This window comes from Panthera tigris, chromosome F2 (assembly GCF_018350195.1).
Source record: "Panthera tigris isolate Pti1 chromosome F2, P.tigris_Pti1_mat1.1, whole genome shotgun sequence".
Lineage (NCBI taxonomy): Eukaryota > Metazoa > Chordata > Mammalia > Carnivora > Felidae > Panthera > Panthera tigris.
Window position 1 is genome coordinate 64,092,458 of NC_056676.1, and position 26,891 is coordinate 64,119,348.

The 26,891-nt window shown below is 38.9% G+C and overlaps 1 long non-coding RNA gene across 1 annotated transcript; it reads left to right on the forward strand.

Annotated features, from left to right (window-relative positions):
• Window positions 1-14,893: 14,893 nt before the first annotated feature.
• Window positions 14,894-26,627, forward strand: LOC122234954. The gene is made up of 2 exons (XR_006212962.1): window positions 14,894-15,041; window positions 26,328-26,627. It is a non-coding gene; the product is annotated as an uncharacterized LOC122234954 (long non-coding RNA).
• The last annotated feature ends 264 nt before the right edge of the window (window positions 26,628-26,891 follow it).

The following is a 26,891-nucleotide window of genomic DNA, read 5'->3' on the forward strand; positions in this document are numbered from 1 at the left end:
TGGTTGGTATGATCAATGGTATGAATAAAGAAGGCTTATGGGGAGTAGGTTGGGCTTGGAAATACAAATTTGGGAGTTACTGCTATACAGATAAGTAGGGAATGACTGAAGATAGTAATCACTAAATAAATGATAGCTTTATAGCCGTATAATTTGCTTCTTGAGGAAAATATTGACCCTATCTGAAGATTCTCCAGAGGTGACATGTCCTACTCTCCTTGTGAAATACAAACATCTAACATCTGATTCATGTAGCTTTTCTTACAGTTAGCCAGTCAAAAAGTTTAGTCTGATTTTAAGATTTTATTAGAATCATGATTGAGGGCATTAGAGTTAGAATAATATAGACATGAAAATAAGCATTGACTCTAGCAGTGGGAAAATTATAATACAGGCATATGGTTGCAATGGAAATAAGCAGCGGTGCTGTGGAATATGGGGAATATTTCCCAGCTCAGCCTGGGAGGCAAAAAGGTAATTAAGGCAAGTTTTGAGAAGGAGACAGTACCCAAAATAAATATAAACAAATCGGTAGAAACTAACTATATGCAGGAGGTGGGTATAACATTGAAGTACAAGAGGGTATACATATGAAGACCATAAATATCTTCTTATGAAGATTTAGAAGCCTTAGATAGGCTTCTAAAAGGAGGCCTTATCTAAATAAGGCCTCAGTGTTAGACCCTGATTTTTTAACTTATGGATTAGAGGAAAATATTTATATAAAAATGTCCCACATCTGTTTGAAGGTTTCCCTGTACATTTTATTATCTTTTGAATAAAGATATGATGAATTCATTCCCCGGAAAGTTTCTTGTCTCTTTTAATGAACTAGCATCTTCTGTTATTCAGACTCTGAGTATATTTTGCCTTGGGTGACAAGAAGCCCAAATCCAGAATTAATGCTCAGTAATAATAGTTATAGCCTATGTTTCTGATCAGTTTATTTTCCCTTGGAATCTATGGTGTTTTCTGTTTCTACACTTAAATAATCTGATTATGTGCTTGTCTTTCATGGTAAGCCAACACAAAAACTTTTTGAAGTAGGTTGAGGGTAAACTATAAATATACACATAAATACTGCATAGTCCAGATGGAAAACAGGCATCATTTGATGCTTTTGGAGCTGCAAAAATCATGTACGTGTTAGATTGTAATGCATTTTAAGGTTCACATTTATGCAGATGTTGAACCATGTGAGAAAGCCCACTTGGCATTGTTCCTTCGAGTTTATGTAACCATTTTGTTATTTTGCTAATTTTAACCTCCTTTCTCTCTCTCATTCAATCACCAAATGTCTATCCCGCACAAAGTACTTGGTATTTTTTTCTCTCCACCATTTTTTCCTATTTGTAAGGAATTCCTCTGATAATGGATCCTTCCAGCTTTCCCCTTACACCCATTCATCTATACGGTTATTCTGGGAACCATTATGGCAGTACAACCTCACTCTCTGGCTACAGATCATGTCATAGGTACATGGTAGCTACCTTACCCAAGATCGGTAAATGAAAACCTTTATCTGCTTGGAGATGAGAAGTTCTAGTATAGTTTAACTGCTCTCAGAGGAAGTAAAACTTTAGTAATTGTTGGCTTGTTCTTTTATGTTGCAGAAAAAGCATGTCAGTGAAAAGAGTAAAATAACAACACAAGATGGAACAGAGATGAAAATGGTAGTTCTAATATATGAGATTGCCACAGTGGGCTTGTTGGCCTCCAGAGTGAGAGTAGTACTCCTGGGAAACCAAGAGCTCACACAGGAACATGGGACTAGAAATTAAATTTTACATGCCATGTTGACATATACCATTATCTCACATTCTGTACAGTCCTTGGATGTAGGACTCCTACAGTCAGACTATGGACTGGCTGCCTAGAAAAGGAGGATTCTGAGTTAGGTCATGGAAATACAATCTGGTTACAATATTGTACAAACTAAACACTCAATCCTGATGAATGAAAGTTACCAAATCTTTGCAGAGCACCAAGACATAAAAATGAACCAGTAAACCTCACAGAAGCACTATTATCACATGATATAGATTAAGCATAGAAAGTGGAAGTAAGTATAAAAATGGATACAAATAATAGTCTTATAAATACTTGAGAGAGTAACCCATTCTTAAAAGCAAACAAAAATGGCTTCTTGTAAAGGGCATCATCAGTTTACATAATTAAAAGCATAAGCAATTAAATAAAAACTTAATAGATTAGTTGAGTAGCATAAAGAAGAAGAATAAATTAGTGAATTCAAGTTTTTGGTATTAGGTAAATAAATCCATTGAATTCAGTTGTAGTTTATTTACAAGATATTTCCAAAAGAAAAATACAACAATACAAAGTGAAAAGTAAAGTGATACATACTTTGTGAAAATGTTAACCAAAGAAATGGTGATGTATGTGAAAAAATAGAATTGAAGGTGAAAAATATTACACAGAAAGGTAACAATTTATATAGGTAGAATTGTAATTCACCAGAAGCATGTGTACATCTTATTTAGAAAAAATATATATTAGAATTATAAGTAATAGAAGAAACACATGCGTGTACATGCACATAATATATATAGTAAAAAATCTATTAGAAATATAAGCAATAGAAAAATATACACACACAGACACACACACACAGACACACACCACATTATAGTGGAAAGTTTTACCACACTTGTTTCAGAAACCAATGCATTAAACAGGCAAAAATGAACATGTAAAAATATAAATATGGATGAACCATACTAGATTGTGGATTTAATTTTATTTCAACCAATAAAGAGAATATATTTGGCTTTGAAACACCAATGAAATAGTTTTTTTATTTAATTTTTTTTAACGTTTATTTATTTTTGGGACAGAGAGAGACAAAGCATGAACGGGGGAGGGTCAGAGAGAGGGAGACACAGAATCTGAAACAGGCTCCAGGCTCTGAGCTGTCAGCACAGAGCCCGACGCGGGGCTCGAATTCATGGACCGCGAGATCATGACCTGAGCCAAAGTCGGCCGCTTAACCGACTGAGCCACCCAGGCGCCCCTATATTTGGCTTTGAAACACCAATGAAATAGTTTTAAAGTTACCCATTATGAGGCCACAGAGAAGATAGAAAGATATTTTTAAAATATGACATGGTATAATCCATATTTCATTATAAAAATTTAATGAAATTGTGTATTGGCAACAAAATTAACAAATGATGAGTAAATAAATAAAACTCAATTACTTTGAAATTAACAACAAAAGCATGTCAACCTCTTCTAAACTTTTGAGTTTAGAAGGAAATTAAAACTGAAATCACCAACTAATTTAGAAAGGAATAACAATTAATGAATAACAATACAAACCAACAGATGCAGTCCAAGTGATATTTAGGAAAATTAATACCCTTTATTGCATTTAATGAAAACTAAGACCTTAAACAAATGACTTAAGCTTTCATTTTTAGAAATAAATAAAAGAACTAGCAAGTAAAACTAAAGGAAACAGATGAAAAGAATTATTAAATTTAACAGCATTAAATTAATGATTTGAAAACAAAATTATTCTTTGAGGAAAAAAGCGAAATATGAAAAAAATTTGCCTGTGTGAGAGAAAGAGGAAGAGAGAAAAGAGAGAGAAGGAGAGGGAGAGAAAAGGGATGGGTACCGAAAATAAAAGAGGAAGCACAGGACGTTTACAGGGATCTTTTAAAATCAGAAAACCCTTCTGAAATTCAGATCCCACTTGAAACTTGTCAGTGGCTTCTAGGGTGTGCAATGAATGTGTCTAAGAATATTCCCAAGTGTGGTGTATGTTGCTTCAAAAAGCCAAAGTGGTCCATTTTTCTTAATGTTAAAACATGTAAGATGCAACAATGTGAGCTGTTGCAGCAGGGATTTATACACTAGTGTGATATTCTGTGAACTCTTAAGACAATAAAGTTTTCTGTAAACTTTTGCAGTAGAGCACAGCAGCATTGGCATAGCAGTGTGGCAAAACCATGAGTATTATTGTTTTTCTCTCTATGTAAAGCAAACTGCTTTTATCCTCCCTACGTGTAGGTCTCAAGAAGAATGCACTCACCAGATCAGTAGTAGCATACCAGGTAAGGACATCTATCACAGTAGCTGAGATTGAGACTGCTGCCTTATTAAGATTATCATAGTTGACCATCTATGATAATTTATATGGCTTTTGCAGAGAATGGGACAGGTGAATTGAATGGGGCTAAAAGGGGACAGTTACTCCTACATTTTGTATAATTCCCTGTGTAAGTCTTTGATGGTGGGATTAATGGTGGGTGTCCAAGATTCTTAGGCTCTGATGAACGCATAAACAAATTGTGATATACGCAATGGAATGCTATCAGCAATTAAAAGGAACATACTATTAATATGTACAAAAAAGGAAGAATTGTAGAAAGCATTGTGTTAAGTGTATAGACATATAGACATAAAACTCTCATACTATATAATTCTATTTATATGACATTTTAGAAAAGGTGAAGCTATAGAAATAGAAACCAAATCCGAAGTCGCCAGAGGCTGGGAATGGGAGGAGGGTATTGACTGCAAAGAAACATGAGGGAACTTGTTAGGATGATGAAAATATTTTGTACCTTGTGTGGCAGTGGTTGCATGAATTTATCAAACTCATTAAACTGTACACTAAAAAGGGAAAATTCATTGTATGCAAGTTATAATTATACTTCAATAAATTTGCCTTTACCAAAACAACAACAAAAAAAAAGAGTCTCAGGCTTATCCACTAACTGTCTCCCTGCCAGGTCACACGGTTGCATTTTTCCCTACCAGATCCTTGACTTTGACATTAGTGATCTGTTGAGGATTGCACTTAATCCCCTTTAAAGCTCTGACCCTCTTACAATTAGATCAGGGGCCTGATTTTTAGCACAATCTGCCTCACAGCTGCAGGAGATTAGGGTCTTTTTCAAGTTTCCATACAGGACCTAGAGGCTTTTTGCAGAATGTCCTGACTTGAAATTGGCTATTATGATTTTATTTGCTTTTTTCAAGACTTCTAACAAGGAAAACCAGTCTATTCTACAATTATTATAATTATCATTGACTCCATATACCATTAATGTGCTAGAGCCACCATATAATCTAATGCCTTACCTTCTACCTGCACCTTATCCAAAACCACAACAGTAAAAGTCTTAGTAATTCTAATTGTACTGAATTCCAATAGTAATCCTTGCCCCTATTACCAATAGCAATAGGGATCTTACTGCCATGTGACTGGTGAGTGATTAGGCTTCAAAATTTCATCTTGAGAGTCTATTGTCTAGGTCCATTCTTGGTACTAACCGGATTATTACCAAGTTCCCCATAAAGTTGATCCTGAGACAAAATGTTATTAGTAAAATGTATGAATATATTTTTCAGGAATATGGTCACAGGTAGGAAGAATAAAGGACAGAGCAGTGAAACAGAGAAGAAGGGAGAGCGAATACAAAGATATATTATTGAGGAGCACCTGAGTGGCTCAGCTGGTTAAGCATCCGACTCTTAATTTTGGCTCGGGTCATGATCTCACAGTTTGTGAGGTGGAGCCCCACACTGGGCTCTGTGCTGACAGCTCATAACTGGCTTGTGATTCTCTCTCTCTCTCTCTCCCTCTCTCTCTGCTCCTCCCCCACTCATATGTGCACACATGCTGTCTCTAAACAAACAAACAAACGAACGAACATTTTTTAAAAACCAAAGATATATTATTGAGTTGGCCATTGCTATATGCTACTGGTTACTTAATTCTGCAGTACTAAGAATCCATATGAAAAATATTTAAAGACTTTCCATCCTGGGGGAAAAATTAATCTATCAGCTCCCTATCATCATTGAATAAAGACTTGCCTGGGGGTTAACTCCTTTTTATTTTTGGGTTGCATATGCAGGCACTGAGCTTGCTACCTTGCATCCTACTTTGGGACATCAAAAGAGAAGTCTTGGGGTTGGAGATAAAAAAACAAATGGAATAGGTGGTGCAATGGATTGAATGTGACTCCCTCAAATTCATATGTTGAAATCCTAACCCTCCCGTGTGATGGTATTAGGAGGTAGGGCCTTGGGAGATGAATGGGATTGGTGTCCTTATATCAAAGACCCCAGAGAAATCCCTAGCTCCTCCCATGTGAAGACACAGCAAAAAGATGGCTATCTATGAACCAGAAAGCAGGCCCTCACTAGACGGCCTTGATGGGACTTCCCAGCCTTTAGAACTATGATAAATAAGGGGCGCCTGGGTGGCGCAGTCGGTTAAGCGTCCGACTTCAGCCAGGTCACGATCTCGCGGTCCGTGAGTTCGAGCCCCGCGTCAGGCTCTGGGCTGATGGCTCGGAGCCTGGAGCCTGTTTCCGATTCTGTGTCTCCCTCTCTCTCTGCCCCTCCCCCGTTCATGCTCTGTCTCTCTCTGTCCCAAAAATAAATAAAAAACGTTGAAAAAAAAAAATTAAAAAAAAAAAAAAGAACTATGATAAATAAGTCTCTGTTGTTTATAAGCTCTCCCGTCTTGGGTACTTTGTTATAGCAGCCAGAACGAAGACAGATGACCTGAAGCTAGATGCTATCAGTTATACAACATGAAGCTAGCAGGAATCCAGGCAGGACTGGTTGCTATGGTTGTGGTGGAACACTGGAAAGGGGAGACCAAGAGAATGTGAAATGATGATTGATCATTTGGATAGAGTTGTTGTAAGGATTATATAAATTAATGTATGTAAAGCAGTTAGAATATTGCCTAACATGTTGCATACACTGCCAAGAAGCAATCATTTCTACTACCTATCATGGTGGAACTAATCAAGAAATAAAACTTTGCTGATCTTGTTTGATCTTTCTCCTAATCACTGATGCTAAGAATTGTTCAATATCTTGATTTCAACCAAGAAAACACTTAAGGTATACAGATCAAAACCAGGGAGAAATAATGGAAGGCTTCCTGCCTGAGGGTTTTCTTTATGTGGTCAGGGCTTGGGTAAAGCCTGTTAAATTTACCACAAGCCTTTCTTGTTAAATTAGCTATTCTGTTTTTTTAAGAGAGAGAGAGAGAGAGAGAGAGAGAGAGAGAGCACGTGCAGGAGAGCCTGGGGGAGGGGCAGAGAGAGAGAGGGAGGGAGAGAAAATCTTAAGCAGGCTCCATGCTCAGTGTGGAACCCAACGATAGGCGGGTGGTGCCCTCGATCCCACAACCCTGGGATCATGATCTGAGCCGAAATCGAGAATAGGAAACTTAACTGACTGAGCCACCCAGGTCCCCTTAGCTATTCTTTATGAACTATGAATCTCCAGTATCATTTGCTTCTGGCAAGACTCTCACAACCAATTATTGTTCTTAGTATTGTGGGCCAATGGGAAATGTTTTTTGATCAGCATTCATTTCCAGGTATTTATTTAAAAAGAAGCCATTTTTTCATTGTGTGAAGTTATCCAAAAATAAGGAAATAGAAGCATTCATTTCCAGATATTTATTTTAAAAGAAGCCATTTTTTCATTGTGTGAAATTATCCCAAAATAAGGAAATAGAAGCATTCATTTCCAGATATTTATTTTAAAAGAAGCCATTTTTTCATTGTGTGAAATTATCCCAAAATAAGGAAATAGAAGATCTGGCACGATGAATACATCACTGTAGGGGAAATACAGTGCATTTTAACAAATAAGATAGGAAGTCATTGTTAAGGAAGAAGAGAAGAAATTGTTAATGATAGCGAAAATTATGAAGAACTTACTGTCTTTTAGACTGTGCTGAGCACGCGACACACAATTTCTCATTTAGTCCCCACACAAGGTACGAATACGTCTGGCTTCTGTGGCTTATTTGCTTCTCGTGACCAACATTCTTTCTGATTGATTAATGCCTGTGCTATACTGGTCATTAAATGTTTTGAATATCGGACTTGGGAATAGCTATGTATCATAATTTCCATCTCATAGAGGAAGAAAACACGGATGCTGTAGATTAAATCACTTAATAGAAAAGACGAAATCTTTTCTTAAAAGAATCTTAAAGATGAATCTTTAAGTTTCTGTTTCTTGAAAAGCTTCTACCATGTCCTGTCGCCTCTGACCTAAATATAGCATGCTACTGTGCAGGTGGTTGGAGCATAAAAAAACTTTGCATGGTGGGTTAGCCATGCCTGTGGGTGAGAATGAGGCTAATAAAAATTCATTGAAAGTGTTTCGCCCTGAAGAAAGCAAGGTGCCTGCCATTTTTTTGGAGTTTATGTGTTGACAGTGTAAAGAACTGATACAAAGAAAGTTGCCTTGCTTCCAACTTTATAGCCTCCATCTGGTCAGGAAAGGAGTAAGTTGACATCTGCTGCAAATCTGTGGCTGTGCTGTTGGGCCTACAGCTCTGTTACTGGTTCACAGGCTTTCCCCCAGACCCAGGACACTATATCCTGTGCGGAAGTGTGCCAGTTTTCACACCTTTTGTACTCTTCTCTAGCATTCTTCAAACTCGGATACTCTTGCTCATCCATTAGGGTAGCAGTTGGGAAGCTTTTTCTTTACAGAGACAGATAGTAAAAGGCGAAAGATTTTTAGTAAAAGGCGAAAGATTTATACGATCTGAAGAGAAACCAGAGTATACAGAGACAGATAGTAAATATGTTAGACTTCGAGGAGCACCAAGACGGATTGAGGATAGTATTTCTGATATTATATAAAAAGAAAGAAAGCACATTTCTACAAAACTTCTAATGGTAAAATTCAACATATAATAATAATTAAGTACAAATGTTTTGGTAATATGTCTATTAGGGAGAAGAATAGGATTATTTTGGAGTGGGTGAGGTATAACCTTGCACATAAAGAGGGTTTAAAGTTAGCATTTCCTGGGGCGCCTGGGTGGCTCAGTCGGTTGAGCGTCGGACTTCGGCTCAGGTCATGACCTCACGGTCTGTGAGTTCAAGCCCTGCATCGGGCTCTGTGCTGACAGCTCAGAGCCTGGAGCCTGGATCCTGCTTCGGATTCTGTGTCTCCCTCTCTCTCTGCCCCTCCCCTGCTCATGCTCTGTCTCTCTCTCTCTCTCTCTCTCTCTCTCTGTCAAAAATAAATAAATATTAAAAAAATTTTAAGTTAGCATTTCCTATTATCAAATTGATTACAAATATTCATCTGTAAGAACCATTCTTAACTCATGAGTTGTACCAGAATAGATGATAGGCTAGATTTGCCTCACAGGCCGAAATTTGGCAACTTTTGCTTCAGGAAAAGCTTGAGTTTCTACTGGGAGGTAGGCAAAAATATGCAGGGTTAATAAACTAATGCAAGAAGCCATCAACGGTAGATTTCTGTAAAGATTTTTATTACGGTTTTTGTGTGTGCAAAGGCAAAGAGGGAGGAACTAATATTTTGAGGATCCAATGATATCTGTCTCAGAGACTGGTTTCCAGGTCCAGCTCTGTGGAGTCAGGTCTATGTATGGAAGCTGGAGCATCAGACAGATTTAGAGGCATATCGTTGAGGGGTGTTGTGTCACACAGGGCACATAACTATTTTTCCTTGAGTGCCCACTTCAGTGACAAAGTGTGACCTAGTGTGAGAAAGCAGGGACAGTTTCCCTGCTTCTCGGTAAACGCCGGGTGGCCAGGAACAGTGAGGATGCAGGAAATTACAAGTTTGGTCGCATCTGAGTGGCAATGGCCTTGGTGCTAATATCTGTGTTTTTATGGAGGGCACCAGCAGTGGTGGCAAAATGTGGCTTCAACATCAACTAGCTGTAGGATAATTAATATTTAACAAGTCATGAAAAATACTGTTACATTCTACCAAGTCAACTGGAAATCTTATTTTTGTGTGCGTGGTGTAAGGCTACTACTACATGAGCATTCCAGACTGGTAACTGAGATTTCCTCAAGAGATCTTTGAATAGATATTAAGTATCATACCCGTACATTCCACTTCTACACGACAGCATGAGGAGCTCCAGGGACTCACTCCCTAGAGAAACGAGCAAAGTCGCCCAAAAGACACAAACAAGGAAAACACACACCACTTAAGCCCTCTGTAAATTGTCCTAAGGTAGGACTATTTCTTGAAGAAAATCCACTAAGTCTCCATAAGAACTGTGAGAGTCTGTGGCACACAAGCCACAATCTGCTTCCTTTCCTCCACCCCTCTCTGGGGCTTAACTTGAGGGAAGCTCCACTCCGGGTGGATGAAGGCATGAACAGGGAGCCCCCATCCTATCACCTCCCACTCAAGGCTTCCAGAATCTCAATAGGAAAGCAAGCAGCCAGCATTCCTCATCCCTTCCACCTCTAAGCTGGAGAGACTAACCTCCTGGTTACTGCAGCCAAGAGGTTGGACACGCTTTTCCTATACCCAGATCCTAGTCATAGAACAGAGGCTCTATTCGAGACTGTGTCAAGATTCTCTGTTAGTGTTTGGTTTTCGACAATTTGATTATAACATGTCTCAGTGTGAATCTACTTGCATTTTGTCTTCTTGGAGTTCATATGATCTAGAACATATCTTCCTTTAAGTTTGTGATTCTTTTTTTTTTCTGTCTGCTCAAATCTGGTGTTGAAACCCTTTAGTGATTTTTAAATTTCTGTTATTTTAGTTTTCAGAATTTCTGTTTCTGTTTGTTTCCTTTTTACAATTTATATGAATCCATATTCTCTATTTTTTCATACATCGTCCTCCTGACTTACATCAGCTCTTTGCCCATGGTTTTCTTTAGCTATTTGGGTATATTTGAACTCCAAGATTCTCCTGAGTCTCTGGAGATGGCAGAAGTGACCCCTTCCTCCTTCTAATGGGAGCCTTTCATTTATGTAAAAGTCTCACCTTGGATAAATACCCTGCAAGATGATGCTTGTTTTCAACATCTAACCCTGCCTCCACTCTTTGCCTGCAGACAGATAACTAGGAATCATCTCAATCTAGCATGAGCAGGAAAGTGCAGTTGCTATACTAGAAGGAAATAGCTTTCTTACTAAAAAAGGTTGTAGGACCTAGCAATTATGCATCAACATCAAACAGAGGAACACATAAGGGAGCATATATTAAAGGTGTTGGACTAAAGTTGGGATAGAGTGTGTCATAGCTTGAATTGTGTCCCTTGTACAGATATGTTGAAGTTCTAACCCTGGTACCTGTGAATGGGACCTGTATTTGTAAATAGGGACTTTACAGATGTAATCGAATTATGAAGAGATCGTAACTGAATTACTCTACACACAATGACACATGTTCTTAGATAAGAAGCTGATATGAAGACACAGAGACAGGGATGATGCTATATGACAGTGGAGACAGAGATTGGAGTCATGTGTTTACAAGCTCCAGGATTGCTGGCAACTTCTAGAAGCTAGGAGGAGGTAAGGAAGGATCCTCTCCTAGAACTTTCAGAGACAACATGCCATGCCAATGTCTTGATTTCAGATTTCTAAGAGCCTCCAGAATTGTGAGAGAATAAGTTTCTATTATTTTAAGCCACCCAGTTTATGGTATTTGGTTATAGCAGCTCTAGGAAACTAATACAGAGTGGTTGAAATATAAGGTCAGGTAGGCAAAAGTTTGTTGGCCTAGGGACACTGTCCCATGACTATGGCTTTAACATCTTAAGGCTGGTACTAATACTTGGCTAGATTGTTTCCTTAACAGTTGGACATGGCAGTAATCTAGACTTACAGCAAATTAGTTGGAGATGTTGAAACCGTTTTGGCAGTGGGCTCAAACAGCTCAGAGAGGGGCATTTGGGTGGCTCAGTTGGTTAAGCATCTGACTCTTGATCTCAGCCCAGGTCTTGATCTCAGGGTCGTGAGTTCAAGTACCATATTGGGCTCCGTGCTTGGCATGAAGCCTACTTAAAAAAAAGAGCTCAAAGAGTTGGGAAAGTTTGAATATGTTTACTACGTGAAGATGAGACAAGCTGCAACCTGACTATGATCCCCTATGAATCCAGAATTCTCTGTCTCTGTCTCCCAGTCAGATTTTTTCATGCAGATGCTGCCTCAGAACTTAGCTCCCTAATGGAGATAGAGAGATAGGACTCTGGAAGCATAGAGGCTAGGTGATAGTATTTAATATCAGGGAAAAAGTGGTGACACATAAGAGTGAATAATTTTTTTGCTTCTAGGGACAGGTGATGGGTAGAGTGAATGATTGACTTATGTAACTGGAAAAATAAAAGGCAACCAGAGACTGATGTTAGCCACTAAAATGGAAACTTGTGATTTCTCGTGTAGTTTCTAAATTTGAGACAGTTCTCAAGCTTAGAGCCCATCAATTCCAGAAAGCAACCTTTGCATATACAATAAATATTTCACCCATTCTTCCTAGGAAGTACCTGAACCATTTATCAGAGTAACTCTATCCTGGGGGTAGCACAATACCCAGACCACTTGAAGGATGTTAAATACAGCTGACACTGCCACCAGAGGACCCACAATGCCGTTATAGCCTTCCTATTTGAATGAGGATATAGAGAGGCCAAATGATAAATGGAATCTGGGACTAGGCGCCTCTCACAGTAGGTCTAATCTGTTCATAGGCTTAGCTTATGATTATCTCCTTGCTTCCGGAGTACATAAATGGATAGCTATAATTTGCAGTTTGCAGAACTATATTGATTCTCTGGCCTCTGGAGTGAAAGATGTCATGGTAAAAATGCCCAGCCATATACACAAACTTGCCCTCTCTCCCATGTCAGTATCCAAAAGAAATCCTCAGGTAGTTACATCAAGGAACATGGTGTGAGGAAATCCACTGCAGAATTATATGTGGTGATGGGGATTAGAGACAGCTTGAGTACCCCTCATTGGACAGGGGGTTGATAAAGTGTAGTGTGTACACTCCCTGTAGCAGTTAGAAGAAACAGAGAAGTTGTGCACACAGCAACACGGAGGGATCTTCAACATACAGACGCTAGTGAAAAGCTAAGAAATGGAATAAATAATATAAAATGAGCACGATAAATAGTTTTAAAATACACACACAAAGAAAGCACACATCTTGTATAATACACTGAAAAAAAGGGAAGATCTTAAACAGCACGTAATGGTTGCCTATGTAGGGGGGAGATTTAGCAGTGAGAAAAGGGGATAAAAGGACGTTTATAGCGAAGTGAATGAATGAGCAAATACATAAATAAATAAGCGGGACTTGTCGGAACCAAAGATAATAAAATATTATGAAGTGAGGAAAATGATGAACTCAACCTTCTGCACCTGAAGTCTATTAAGAAAAAGAATGCCCTACAGAAAGCCCTTGAAACACGTGACAAGATGAGACTGTTCATAAACGGAATAGAAAACTTGAAATGTGCCAGTTGGCTGATTAATAGTGAGTGTCTTGGGGCTAGTCTCTCATTTCCAAAGAAAGATGTTCCAAGCAACAATTGGCAATGGTCCTCTAATAGAAGTTCCCACATCCTTCGGGGGCCTTCTTTGCATCTGGATATGGATAACCTTCACAAGATGTGGACTGCGAGTATTAGAGACTCTGGTTCCTTCAAACTCTGAGGGATAGAGCACCCTTTTAGAGGTAACATCCTGTCTTCCCCTCTGACATTTTAAACAGTCTTTCATGCATACTTGGGAGAGTAAGGTGGGGGAGAAAATTGGATATAGGAACCTGGTGACGAGTTTCAGCCCTGTTTCTCTTTGAATAAGCAGTTTTTCACATCTGATATTTCTGGACCGGGGAATGGAGGGAGGAGGATGGATCCGGAGTGTCTAGTACTCTTTTGTACTTCTTAACAGCTGCTTAACCCAGAGGGAAGGAGACACTAGTAACATGAGCCAGGATAGTGATGGCTCCGTGGAGGCAGGGACTGCTCTGCTGAGAACACGACGGTGAAGCACAATGAAGTGTGAGGATCTAACACGAGCGGGGCTGAGTCCCTGAAGCTCTTCACTGATGGAGAGGTTTTCCTCAGTGGGGGCAGAGAGAACATGTGGGAGCAGTGCACGCCAGATTCACACACTGGAAATACTGCAGCCTCCCAAAGAACAATCTAGAGAATGAGAGCGCGCACAGGAAATGGGGAGATTCCATCTCTGCAAGTTGTTTTATTTTCCACTTTTGTTCTGGTAGGAAATCCCGGTGTCTAAATCTGAATAGCATCAACTTTTCTTCACGCTTATTATCTTGGTCTCATTACAAAATCAACTCCTTTATATTTCCTCTAAATTTTGTTTGTTTTTTATTTATCCAGAATTCCGTTACCCACTGCAGTAGCCACAAGCCACATGGAGCTACTGGGTGCTTGAAATGGGGTTAGTGTGAGGTAGCAAGGGTATTTATAATGTGATTTCCTTTTAATTATTTTTTTTTAATTTAAAAACGGAAGTGGCATAAAAATATTTCTGTATTGAGTTTGAAGGATTATTTTCCCTGTTAACCAATGGAAATTTAGCAGCAAAAGTGAGATGTGCCATTAAGGGTAAAGTATGTACCAGATTTTGAAGACTTAGTTCAATAAAATAATGTAAGTGATCGCACTTTATGTGTATTAAATATTAAAATACTATTTTGTATAAATTGGCTAAATGAAATATGTTATTGAAAATAACTTCGCCTTTTTTCTTTTTTAATATGGCTACTAGTAAACTTAAAATTACATATATCACACTCATTATATTCCTATTAGACAATACTAATTTAGAGTGGAAGTTTTTCTAGGCTTGCATTGTCTAGTACCAGAAGCATTATCCATTAAGTATATTTACATTTAAGTTGATAAAATGAAATAAAATTAAAAATTCACTAGCCGTCTCAAGTGCTCAATAGCCATATATGTGGCTAGTGGCTGCCCTAGTGAATTGTCGGGCCTTATTCTTAACCTTTTCCTGATATGCACCCTTTGCCAGGTAGCTTTTCAGTTTCCTCCACAAAAGATCTATTATAGAACATTTCCATTATTGTGGAAAGTTCTACTGGAGAGTGCTCCTCAAGTCAGTGAAACACTTCTCACAGGGAAATTAATTTCAGAATTACACCAACATCTGAACAAAGACCACACTGCCAGCTCCAGAATGGACTATAGCTCTTAAAAAGTTCTTCATTGACCAGACTGACATCTAGATCCCTTGGTATGTTCTTTACAGTATGGCCCCCATTATGTTTTTACCCTCAAGGTCTCCCGCTGCTCCACAATGGCCACATATGGAAGCCTTCCTCATGGAAGTCTTCTTACCTGCATTGACGTGATAACCTTCCCACCCACATACAAAAACAGGTAACATGGGAAGTTAAAGGTGAACTCCAAAGAGTTGAGGAAGCAATCTACATGAAGTCTGGACTCACTGACATCTGAGTTCTTCTATCTTACGTTTTCCTAAGACAGTATCCAATAAACTATGCTTGTTCTTCTCTGTAATAATTAAAAGGAAAAAAAACTCCTTAAATTAATAATTTTAAAAAGCTTTAAAAAATCATTAAGAGTGTGTTGGCCTTATTTGGAGATAACAGGGCAGAAGAGTTGGGCAGGGAGTTTTTTCTCCCATCCAGGTACTAAACAGGGCTGACCCTGCTGAGCTTCTGAGATGAGATGAGATTGGGTGTGTTCAGGGTGGTATCACCATAAGCTACAGGGAATTTTTTCAATGCATGCTTTATCCCTAGCCTGCAATTGTGCCTGCACATAACTGAGCACTTAATATATACGTATTGCTGCTTTTCCTTGGAAGAAAGATAAAACTCTGGGTTCTGTAAAGAGAAACAAAAGTGACAGTTTATCTGGCCCAAGATGGAGTTACAGCCCTTGAGACAACCTGAGGGAAGAACTTCTTTTTACAACAATATTTAGTGTATTACTCCAATATTGATAAATTACTATATCCTAGGCATTTAAGATGTCTTCAAGAGATTTACACTTTAAAGTGAAGTCTCAACTCAGAGTTATTGACATTTGGGGTCAGATAATTCTTTGTTGTGAGTGCTTGTCCTGTGCACTGTATGACCTTTGGTAGCATCCCTGGTGTCTGCCTAGTAGAGGCCAGTATCACTCTTTTCTCCCCCCACCCCAGTTGTGACACCTAAAAATGTCTCCACTCGTTGCTAAATGCCTCCTGGTTGAGAACCACTGTTCTAGAGAAAGTGAAATATATAAATAGAAGAGGGTTATGATATAATTGCAGCTATGATAGAAATACCAACAAGGTAAAAATGAAGGCATTAAGAAGAACATTTCCTCCCTGTGAGTGTGGTTGTTCAAGAAAGACTCCATAAAGGCGTTATTCCCAAGATTCCTAGCCTATTTATTTTCCCATTTACCTACAACCCTAAACTTGAGTAAAAGGTAAGGACATGTGAATGTTTTAAAAAGTTATAATAATTTCAGTGTTATAAAAACGTATGTACGATATCTGCTGATACTTAATTCACTTCATGAATTAATATGGTTTTTTGGAGAAACTATTTTAAAAAGGTCAGAATTCCCAAATCTAAAATTTGACAGTGTCATCTACTACTATGTAAGGAACTTTGGAAAAGTTACCATCTTAATAAATTAATTGATATTTTTTACACAGCTAGTTTCTATAAGTCCTGTTAGAGATACACAAAGGTGTAGGACTAGTCTTAGCCAAAAGGTATTTTGTAATCTGGTTGTGGAGTGAAGACATAAATATATGAAAAATTTAATAACTGTATAGAATTCAAAACTGTAATAGGATTGGGTTTCACTATTCTCCAGTCCTACCCAGTTTCCAGAACTAAACTTTACATTGCACATCCCTCCACATCATCCCCTTGGAATTAAAGTTATTTAGCTGGACGAAGGTAGGGAGTCCTGCCTTCTGGGCCAGTTCCACAGCAACATGAGATCCTAGGGGTCCAACTTTCATATTGCCCTGGAGCACTGACAGAGGGCTATGGTCAGTTCTAATGGAGATTGGGAAAGCCCCAGGGCCTTGTGTATTTCCTTCTTGTGGATGCTGCATTAGCAACTGAAGAGGACAGTTGACATATGGTCCATGCCCTCCTACAATGAAGTGACTCTAATTTGGCTTCTCCTTTTGGGAGACATAGGTTACTTGAATGACCAAAAATGTCCATCTATCAACTTTGTACTGGCCTCTCACTTGTTGGCAATCCCAGGATGCTGGCTCTGCTGACATTTATTTCCACATTGTCCACCAATAGTTTCCTTTGAGTACAGATGTGGGAATAGAGGAATGAATTATCTATCTGGTTCTTTGTCGTTCTATGTCCAATTTATTTTTATATCCTATGTTTTATTTGGTACTTTTTTTAGACTAAAATTATGAACAAACATTAAGCCCTTTGTGCACTTTTAAAATTCTTGTTCTACAATTCTAATTTCACTCAAGGTGAGGTTGATGCCTGTGAATCACCAGGGGGAAAGGATTAGGAAGAAAATGAAGTAAAAGGAAGCTCAAAGATTATTAGTATAAGAATTTGGTCTTGCCACATAAGAGTATAGGGAAGTGCCACAGAAAAAGTCTTCTATGGCTAGAAGGAGCAGAGAAGTCTTCTCATGGTGAAGAACTTGAGTGGGCAGTTTTCCGGTGGTCAGATTTTGGATAAATAGAAAGTCATGAGGAGAGGGGCAAGGGGAATTCTGGGCAGGAAAGCTGGTGTGAGGAAAGTTCCAGAGGAAACTGTGTTTGGGAAGAGAGAATAGACCAGCCCAATTCTGATATGATGAAAGACCCAGGAGAGTACTTTCCAGAAAGGCCTGCTAGGCTTCTGTTCTGAAGTCCAAACACATGAATGTGAATCTTGGCTGAGTCATTTAGCCATCTACTCACCATCAAGGTCTTCAGAAAAAAAGCGGTAATATATTCTGTTCTACCCATCCCATAGTACAGAGTGATCATCTGACAAGAAAGGGCTCTGTGACTTGTCAGGCCCACCAGAAGTGAGAGACATCAGTTTGCTGCGGAATTACCATAGTGTTAAAGGTGTTGAAACTGTAGAACTCTTAAGATATCTCCATCTGGGCAATGAAATGAAGAAGTGAATTATCTTCTTCAGGGGCACCTGGGTGGCTCCGTTAAGCATCGGACTTGGGCTCAGGTCATGATCTTACAACTCGTGGGTTCAAGCCCTGAGTCGGGATCTGCCCTGACAGCTCAGAGTCTGTAGCCTGCCTCGGATTCTGTGTCCCCCTCTCTCTCTGCTCCTCCCCTGCTTGCGCTCTGTCTCTGTCTCTGTCCGTGTCTCTGTCTCTCTCAGAAATAAACATTAAAAAATTTTTTTAAAAAGAAGTGAATTATCTTCTTCAACGGCAGCAAGTGAAATTGTAGAGAAGTTTAATTTTAACTGTTGTTTGCCCTGTGTTTATTTTTTTTCGTTTGGGAGCCCAAATTCTCTGTCATGCCATCTGGGACCTGGTCAAGACCCTTCCTTGACCTGGCTCTGCTTGCAGCCGCAGCTGCGTCTGCTGTTGGTTTGCTTTGCAGGCCTGGTAGTCTAGCTGCAGCCATCTATTTTACATTCCTAGAAGACGACACAGCGGCATGCCTTTGTACCTGTTATCCCCTTTCTTTCAAATGCAGTTCCATTTCTTATCAAATTGAATAGTGAGTCTTGAAGAGTCAGCTTAAGTATTAATCTACCCTAAAGCTTTAACTTATGAGTGAGAGTGTTAAGCCCTTTCACATCTAAGTGCTATCCTAATTGAGTTCAGTGACAGTGATGGCAGCAAGCTCTACCATTTGGGAGATGCCTATTATGTATTAAATGATGAGGAAGGTTCTTTATAAATGCTCTCAGTTCTCCTCACCACAATCTCCTGAGACATTGCTTATGTTCCTCTTACATTCATATTTCTTCACGGTTTACTTTCAGCAGTTGTAGTGTTTTATAGCCACGTGTACATTTAATATCGTGTTTTTCCTCCCCCTTATTATCTGTTATTAAACAAGGTGTTTTAAAATAAATGATACTTTAAAATCAAGGTACCATGGCCTTATCCGTATTTCCCGGGTTTCAAAACTAAGACACACACAGGAGACGGGGATGAACAAAGCTAAAACTCTTTCACTTCAAAAATAAGCCAATATTTTCAAAACAGTGAGACGAATTACTTAATAGAAAAGCAGTGTGAAATAGTGCTGGGAAAATCACAGGCTCGGACATGTGTTGTTACTGGGTTCAAGTTGTTGGTTTGTCACTTAAAAACAATGTGACTTGGGCAATTTACTTAACCTCTGTGCTTAAGTCACATATATTTCTTTTAAGTAATTAATCTCATCGTTTTTAAAATCCCGGCTTATTTGTATATGACCCCAAATAAATCATGAGGATTGTCAAGTGGAGGAATTAGCCTTGCTCATCTCCGTTGCCTCCATAGGCCTATGATAGACATCGGACAAATATCCACCGAGTACAAAAAGTGAGTTCTTTCTGTCACTGCCTGTGTCACCTGTTATAGTAAAAGCTTGACTGTAACAGAAAATATTCCTTAGCACTCCCCCTCCAGAGGGATGAGTAACCAAAAACTTGTTTGCTGAATGCTTGAACTGCTTAGAGAAAAAAGACGGAGGAAAGAATTTTCTTAAGGACGAAACTACTTATCATTTTGTTTTGAGGGCTCCAGGAACAGAAAAGGCAGGAAATGATGGAAGACAGAACTTTCTCATACTCTGCCCACCTTCTCCTGGGGCCAGGAGACTTCAGGTCCTTCCTGGAACACCACCATATGAAAAACAGCTGCAGTTTAAATGTGGAAAAGCTAAATTCAGTCTTGTTGGGAGTAGTTGTGATTAACTGCAGAAAGAAACATCCAGCTTAACTACTGTTATTAAAACCTGCAGCAGGGAACAGAGTGGGTCCAAAGCTGCTTTCTCAAAGAGGGAAAATATACCTATATTTAAGCAAAGTTCTCAGTCTATCGCTTGTTTTTAGTTGTCATAATTCTTAGCTCTATTTCAGCTTAGTGGCAAAAACCTAATGAATCAGAGAGGCAGGAAATAAAACATGAAAATAAGTGAGTCTCAATGAACTAAGGTTCAGCTATTTTTATTAAAGAATAACAAGGCATTTAAAGGAAATAGCAGTTGCTTTGAATTATCCACTAGTTGGAACAAACTCAGAATAATGAGATGTTAGTCTGTTACATAAAGCTCATGAAGCTATTTGTAGCTTCTTTCCCAACGTAGGCTTTTTTTTTCTCCATGTTTCACTTTAAATAGCGCTCAAACACCAAAAGTCTGTCAGCAAAATTAAGAGCTTCTTGTTTTGTCTTTAAAGTAAAATGCAACTACTTTCAAGACAGTTGTTAATGTCTTCACCATCCTTGTTCACACACTGTAGCCAAGACTGCAGAGGCTGGAGGGCACATGCCAACTAAAATTGATTCCTAAAAAAAAATTAGGAATCATTGGCAAAAATGATTTGGACGAGTCTACAGATAATTCTACATCTGTCATACGTTTTTTTCTTTTCCACAATTACAAATGTGACTGTGGTGGTTCTGTGACATCCGTGTCAATAGCGTGGGGCCTCTAATGGCAGTAACAGGTGGATGTCTTGCCTCGTTGATTAGCAAACAGGAGTGAGACTGTAAACCATTGTGTGTTCTATGGCTCTTGCCACACAGCGTATTTACACAAACTGGTTCTCTAGCTCGGAGCTTCCCAAAGAGTGTGCTGGTCATACGTGTGCCATTGATATTGCCGTCCTAGGTCCTTGGGGAGGAAGGCAGGGTCTAGGGTGACCTAGTCAGTCGTCTTAAGCAGCAAGCGTCCCCTTCCAGCATGTACCTGAGACAAAGATTTGGGTGTAAGTGATTTGACAAGGAAGCATTCCCAAGAGAAACCTGCAAGGGAGTGAGGGTAGCATTATAGAGAAGGGGAAGAAGCTGAGCAGGCAGAAACTTCTAGCGAAGTCTCAGACTCAGCCTGATTCTGCAAGGAGCTCTGGAGCATAAGGTACACCTTGGGTTTTGCCCTACCTTGAAATAAGGACGCTGAGCTTGCATACTCCTGCAACGGTCAGTCATTAGCTACAGGCTGCCCGGGTGGGGCATGAACTATCGAGTACTACTGGTTCTCTGGAAGTGAGGGTGGTGTGGGTGAGCAATCCTCTGAACAAAGTTTGCAGGATGTGAGCCCTAAGTAGCAAAGCCCATTGGAATTGGAGGATGGGAGCAGAACCCTTAAAGAGATCTGAGGGTTTCAAGGTAGAACAACTAGGTTCTTTACTACACCCTCAGATTGTAGTCTTAAGGAATGGGGTCTGGCAGTTCTCCCTCATCCTTCCCAGCAAAAAAAAAATGAAAAATAAAAATAAAATAAAATAAAATAAAATAAAATAAAATAAAATAAATAAAAACAAATGATGAGCAGTAGCGGTCTTTAGTATTCAGTTTGGTTTTACAGAGACTTGCTACTCAGCAGCATCAGCATTACCTAGGAGCTTGCACCGAAATGCAGAATCCCAGGTCCCGTGCTGGATTTACTTCATCAGATTCTGAATATCAGCAAGATACTTGGGTGATCTGTATGCCAGTGAAGTAGTGTAGGTATGCTCAAGTAAGTTTTTTGTCTCAGCAGCAAGCTGCCAAATGGCTACTGACTGCCATGAATGAGAGGTCCTGGAGCTGCTGGGGAATTTCACGTCCTAGTGTCTAAGGAATCTGGTGCACAGACCACGGCATGACTAGCCGAAGTAGAATGTGAATTTAGGCAGGAGTTCCTGATGAGTGGGGCTTCTTCAGGCAGCCACAAGCATTGACCTTCTCATACACTGGCTCTTGCTGAGTGTTTCAAGCTGTGCCCCCGTTTGGTAGCATCCATTTTCGTTTGCACAATTCATGCACGGTTTGCAAGTTTGAGATTTTTCATTGTTTTAAAAAATGGGAGGAAAAGATTTGGAGTCAGAGTTCATTTGAAGTATCAAAAAATGTTCAACATGGCATTTGTCAGTGAAACAACTATTACTATCTTCAAATGTAATTTCAACGGTTGTAACTCTTTTTTACAGTGTATTTATTTATTTGTTTTTTGAGCACATTCACGTGTGTGAGCAGGGAAGGGGCAGAGAGAGAGAGAGAGAGAGAGAGAGAGAGAGGGAGAGAGAGAGAGAGAGAGAGAATATCTTATGCAGGCTTCATACCCATTCCGATAGGGGCCTTGATCTCGTGATTGTGAGATCATGACCTGAGCCGAAATCAGAGTTGGATACTTAACCGGCTGAGCCACCCAGGCGCCTCTCAACTGTTGTAAACTTCTGAATGATGATCAAATTAATTAAAAATTTTTTTATTACCTACTGTGTGAATGAAGATTTTTGTCAGTGGTGATTATCAAGCAGATTGTAGATACGGATCATGAATGATGTAGAACTGTTGTGATAGGAGCCTTCTGAGAAGGCCCCCATGATCCTCACCTCCTGGTATGAATTCCCTTCCCCTAGAGTAGATAAGAGTGGACTTCCTGACTCACTACTGAGAAGTAGAGTACAGCAAACAGGATGAGATCTCATTTTTGATATTAGGTCTCAAAAAGACTGGCTTGTGTCTTGCTCTTCCTCTCTTGCTGTCTTGTTTGCTTGCTCTGAGGGAAGTTGGCTGCCCTATGGAGAGGTTTTCCTGGAAAATAATTGAGGAAGGCCCCCCATCAACAGCCGTTGAAGAACTGAGCCTCTCAGTCCAAAAGCTGAGCGGATCTAAATCCTGCCCACAATGTGAGCTTATATGTGAGCTTCTAAGTGAATCTTCCCTCAGCTGATGCTTCAGATGAGACCGTAGCCCTGGTTTGTAGTTTGATATGAACCTTATGAGCGATCTGAGGCAGAGATATGCAACTTTGCTAAGCCTGGATTTCTGACCCCAGAAACTGGGAGATAATAACTGTTTGCTGTGTGAAGTACTTATTTGGAGGTAATTTGTTACACAGCAATAGATAAACAAATACAGAATGCCATATCACACATAAGCCTACTATAAAAATGTATTAATGAAGTAAACTCATTACTTACTAACTTAAAAATACTTTATTTGAGGGTATTAAGAACTTCAATATTTAAGATTTTCCTAAATATTTTATTTTTTCTCATAATAATTAGGTATGAGGAGAATATAGTGCTCTTTTTTTTTTACCAAGCTCACTTCTAAATTATCTCTAGTTTATTTAGTTATTAGCTTCCAACGATATAATAAAGACACACTTAATCAAAATGTGTTATAATTTAGAAAGGAGACTGAAGAATAGTAAAAACCTGAAAGGAGGGTGACCTTTCATTTGGGAGAGGAGTAAGATTTTAAGATCATGGAATTTCAGGTCAGCCAGGCTGGTTCTACTCCCAACGTGGCCTGTTTCTAGCTCAGTGATTTTGGGAAGAAACTTAACTGGTTGAGCCTTGTATCCTTATCTGTAAAAGGGTAATAATAATAGCAGCACATATTTCATAGGCTGATTGTGAGGCTTATATATAGTAAGTAAAGTGATTAGTATATGTTTGCTGGCATGCAGAAAGTCTTTAATAACTTTCAGTGGCTCTTGTTACTGAAATCAAAAGGAAATTTTAAAATTTTCCAAACACTTTAGTCTTCACTTACAAATTAGGTTCATATCTTAACTAACAATTATTCCTATGTATGCATTAAAACACATCTTCAAGAAATCTCTATTTACTAAAACTTTGCTGTCCTGTTTCACGATAGCACAGGGATTTGAAAGGAAAAAAGCTATTTTCTTTTGTGAATACACCATAGTTAGAATGTCATCATTTCATTTCGCTTTTATCCATTAATCTGAATTGATAGTTTATTGTACTTTTACTGAATCTTTCTTAAATTTTTATATCTTAATTCAATCTGTGTATTGAAGATAAACAGGAAAAATATAGACATATGTATAATATTGCTAAATTTGAAAAAAAATGCTAATGTTTTCTCAAATGCTATTACAGTTTTGGAAGTTCTAAATGCTGATCATTAGTGCTTTTTCCTTCCTGCTTCCTTTTCTTCCTGCTCCTCTGTTTTTCTCTCCCTCTCTCCCCTTCTTTCCCTTCTTCTTTTCTTTCTTTCCTTTCTTCCCTCCTTCCCTACTCACATTGAAATGATATGTTATTTAAAAAACAATAATCGGGTAAAAACAGATAAAGACATCAAGATAAATATTAAAAAGTTGAAGCAAAAGGAAGGACAATGTTATATACAGAAATATAGAAAAAAAGATTTTGCAACAAAAGAGACATAGAATTGGGTGTAAGGTTCACAATTGTCAATAATATGAAAATATATAGATACAAGTTTCTGAGGAAACATGTATGTTTACAATGACACCAAAAAAATAAAAGAAATTATTTTTGAGAGACGTCGTAAGGGAAAATCTTAAAAACATACACCCAGGAAATAATTGCCAGTTTCCTATGGCTGCTTGTTATAGCATCTGTTATGGGTTAAATTATGTCCCCTCCAAAATTCATATGTTGAAATCCTAACCCTCAGCACCCACCTCAGAACGTGACTTTATATGGAAACAGGGTTGTTGCAGATGTAATTAGTTAAGGAGAGGTCATAGGGGGTGGAGCCCTAATCTGATATCATCAGTGTTCTTATAAAAGGGGAAAGTCTGGACACAGGCATGCATACAGGGAGAATGCCATTTGAACCTAAAATATCTATAAGCCAAGGAGAGAGACCTGGGATAGTTTGTTCACTCACCGAAGGAACCAAGGCTGCTGACACCTTGTTTTAGATCATTTTTGTTGTTTATGTGGCTTAGTGTATAGCATTTTGCTATGACAGCCCTAGTAAACTAATACAGTACCCTTTAGTTATATATTAAGAACACAACATCGAAACTAAATGTTATACAGGGAATCGTAGAAAGCGGTGTGAAATGAAATGTCCTTTATTGTTGTGTACTTATGTATACACGATTTTAACAAGCATGTATGAAGGTCTGGTATGTGCCAAAGGGTGTTATAGGCATAGAGAATTTCACAGGGTGGTATATTCCCCAATGCCCATTAATCTCCAAGTGTTTAGTCTAAGTCAATCAGAGCAATCTCGTTCTCCTCGACGAAAGTTGGATTGGGAACCAGCATAAGACCCAATGGGACTTGGTGGAAAAATCTGAGGTTTCACATGTTTCTTCTCTTAAGGAGACATAGGAAGAAATCATCCTCTTACTTTCTTCATTTACACGTTTTCTTGCCTCAATAGGTTACCTGAATCTATTTTTTAAATTTTTTAAAAAGTTTTATTTGTTTATTTTGAGAGAGACAGCGTGAGTGGGGGAGAGGTAGAGAGAGAGAGACACACACACACACGGGGCTCGGAACTCACAAAACCATGAGATCATGACCTGAGCTGAAATTTGAGAGTCTGATGCTTAACCAACTGAGCCACCCAGGAGCCCCGAGCTGAATCTGTTTTGAGACTAAGAGAGGAATCAGTCTGAAGGCAAAGCAAATTTACTGAAGATTGTAGATCAGAGAGATGAAAATCACCTGGGTCCTGGATGATTTGAGCCATTAAATCAATCCATGCTGGAGTCTGTCCCATTATTAGACTTCTTCTTTGTGGAATTTCCTTCTTATTTCAGATACATCAAGTTTGGTTTTCTGTAACTTAAAATCAAAGCATTCGAATTGGCAGATAGTTGAAGACACAGTCTCTTCTTAGTATTTGTTAGAGGTCTTCATTAGCTTTCCATTGCCGCTCCTCTGGCATGTGGACAGAGTGCATTTCTTTTACTATCCCTAGTCACCCCCTTGTAACTTGGTGTGGACACAGGACATGCCTTGACGAATAAGATGTGAGCAGAAGAGATGTGAGTCAGTTTTAGGAGAAAGAATTTAGAACCACAGTGTGATTCACTATTTTCTCTTTTCCTCTGCTACAGACACAAGAAACATAGATTAGTCATGGCTGCTCTGTTGGCCTGAGTCCCAAAGAGAGAATGATGAAGAGCAGACCCCCAGCCAACCCACTAAGAGTGACAAACAAGCCTTTGTTACTTTAACCCCTGATATGTTATTGTTGTTGTTTCCTATGACAGAATCCAGCCCATGCTATAAGGAACTAATGTATTTCATTATTTATTTGGTCACTTGGTTATTATTGGTCTCTGACATTGGATTGTAAGTACTATCAGGGGAAGGATTATATATGTTTTGCTCCACATGCAGCCACTTGTACCCAGCATGATGCACGATATATCGCAGATTTTCAGTAAATTTTTATTGATGAGATAAACCTAATAAGAGACAGAGGGATAAAAATAACTGTCATCTAACCTAATTTGAGCCCATTACCTGTTTCCACTATTTTTAAACCAACTCATATACCACCCCAAAATTTCCCCAACCTATTAAATAGATTTTAGTTATACAGAGAAAACACTGTCTTAGAAATCTCTGCAGGGTCTTAGAAATCTATATGTATATGTTTGCAGAGGAGAGAAGCCTTCATCACAAGAAATGGTGGAGCCAGTGCTGGCTCTGCTGCAAATACATTGACAAAGGACGTGGACTGGACGATAGTTTAAAAACAACTAAAGTAAAACAGCTTTGGAGATTTACGAATGAGAAGATGAAAGGAAATAAAGTGAACGCTGAAGAGGGTATTTTGAAAGAGATGATTAACAAAAGAAAATCAATTGAAAACAGAAGGCTTTATACTACACAAGGCAAAAATGGAATTCATTTAAAAAGAAAAAAAAACCCTAAATGTCAAAATAAAATATGGCCCAATGCAACAGGTGCGGCATTTGGAAGTGGGGGATACGAGCCTGGATGGGGCTCCAGTGGGTGTTCTGGAGAATGCCTGAGCTCCAGTAGCGTTTGAAGCATTCCTGTGTTCTGGAAGATGGACTGAAGATGGGCTAAGATGAGGGTGGTTAGGCTAAACTACTTCTGGGTAGATGGGGTGTTCTTTCGCCATGTAACCTGCTATCAGCACTGTTATGAGAATTAACAGTAATGGCAATTTTACGTGGAGGTAATTTAGTAGAATGCAA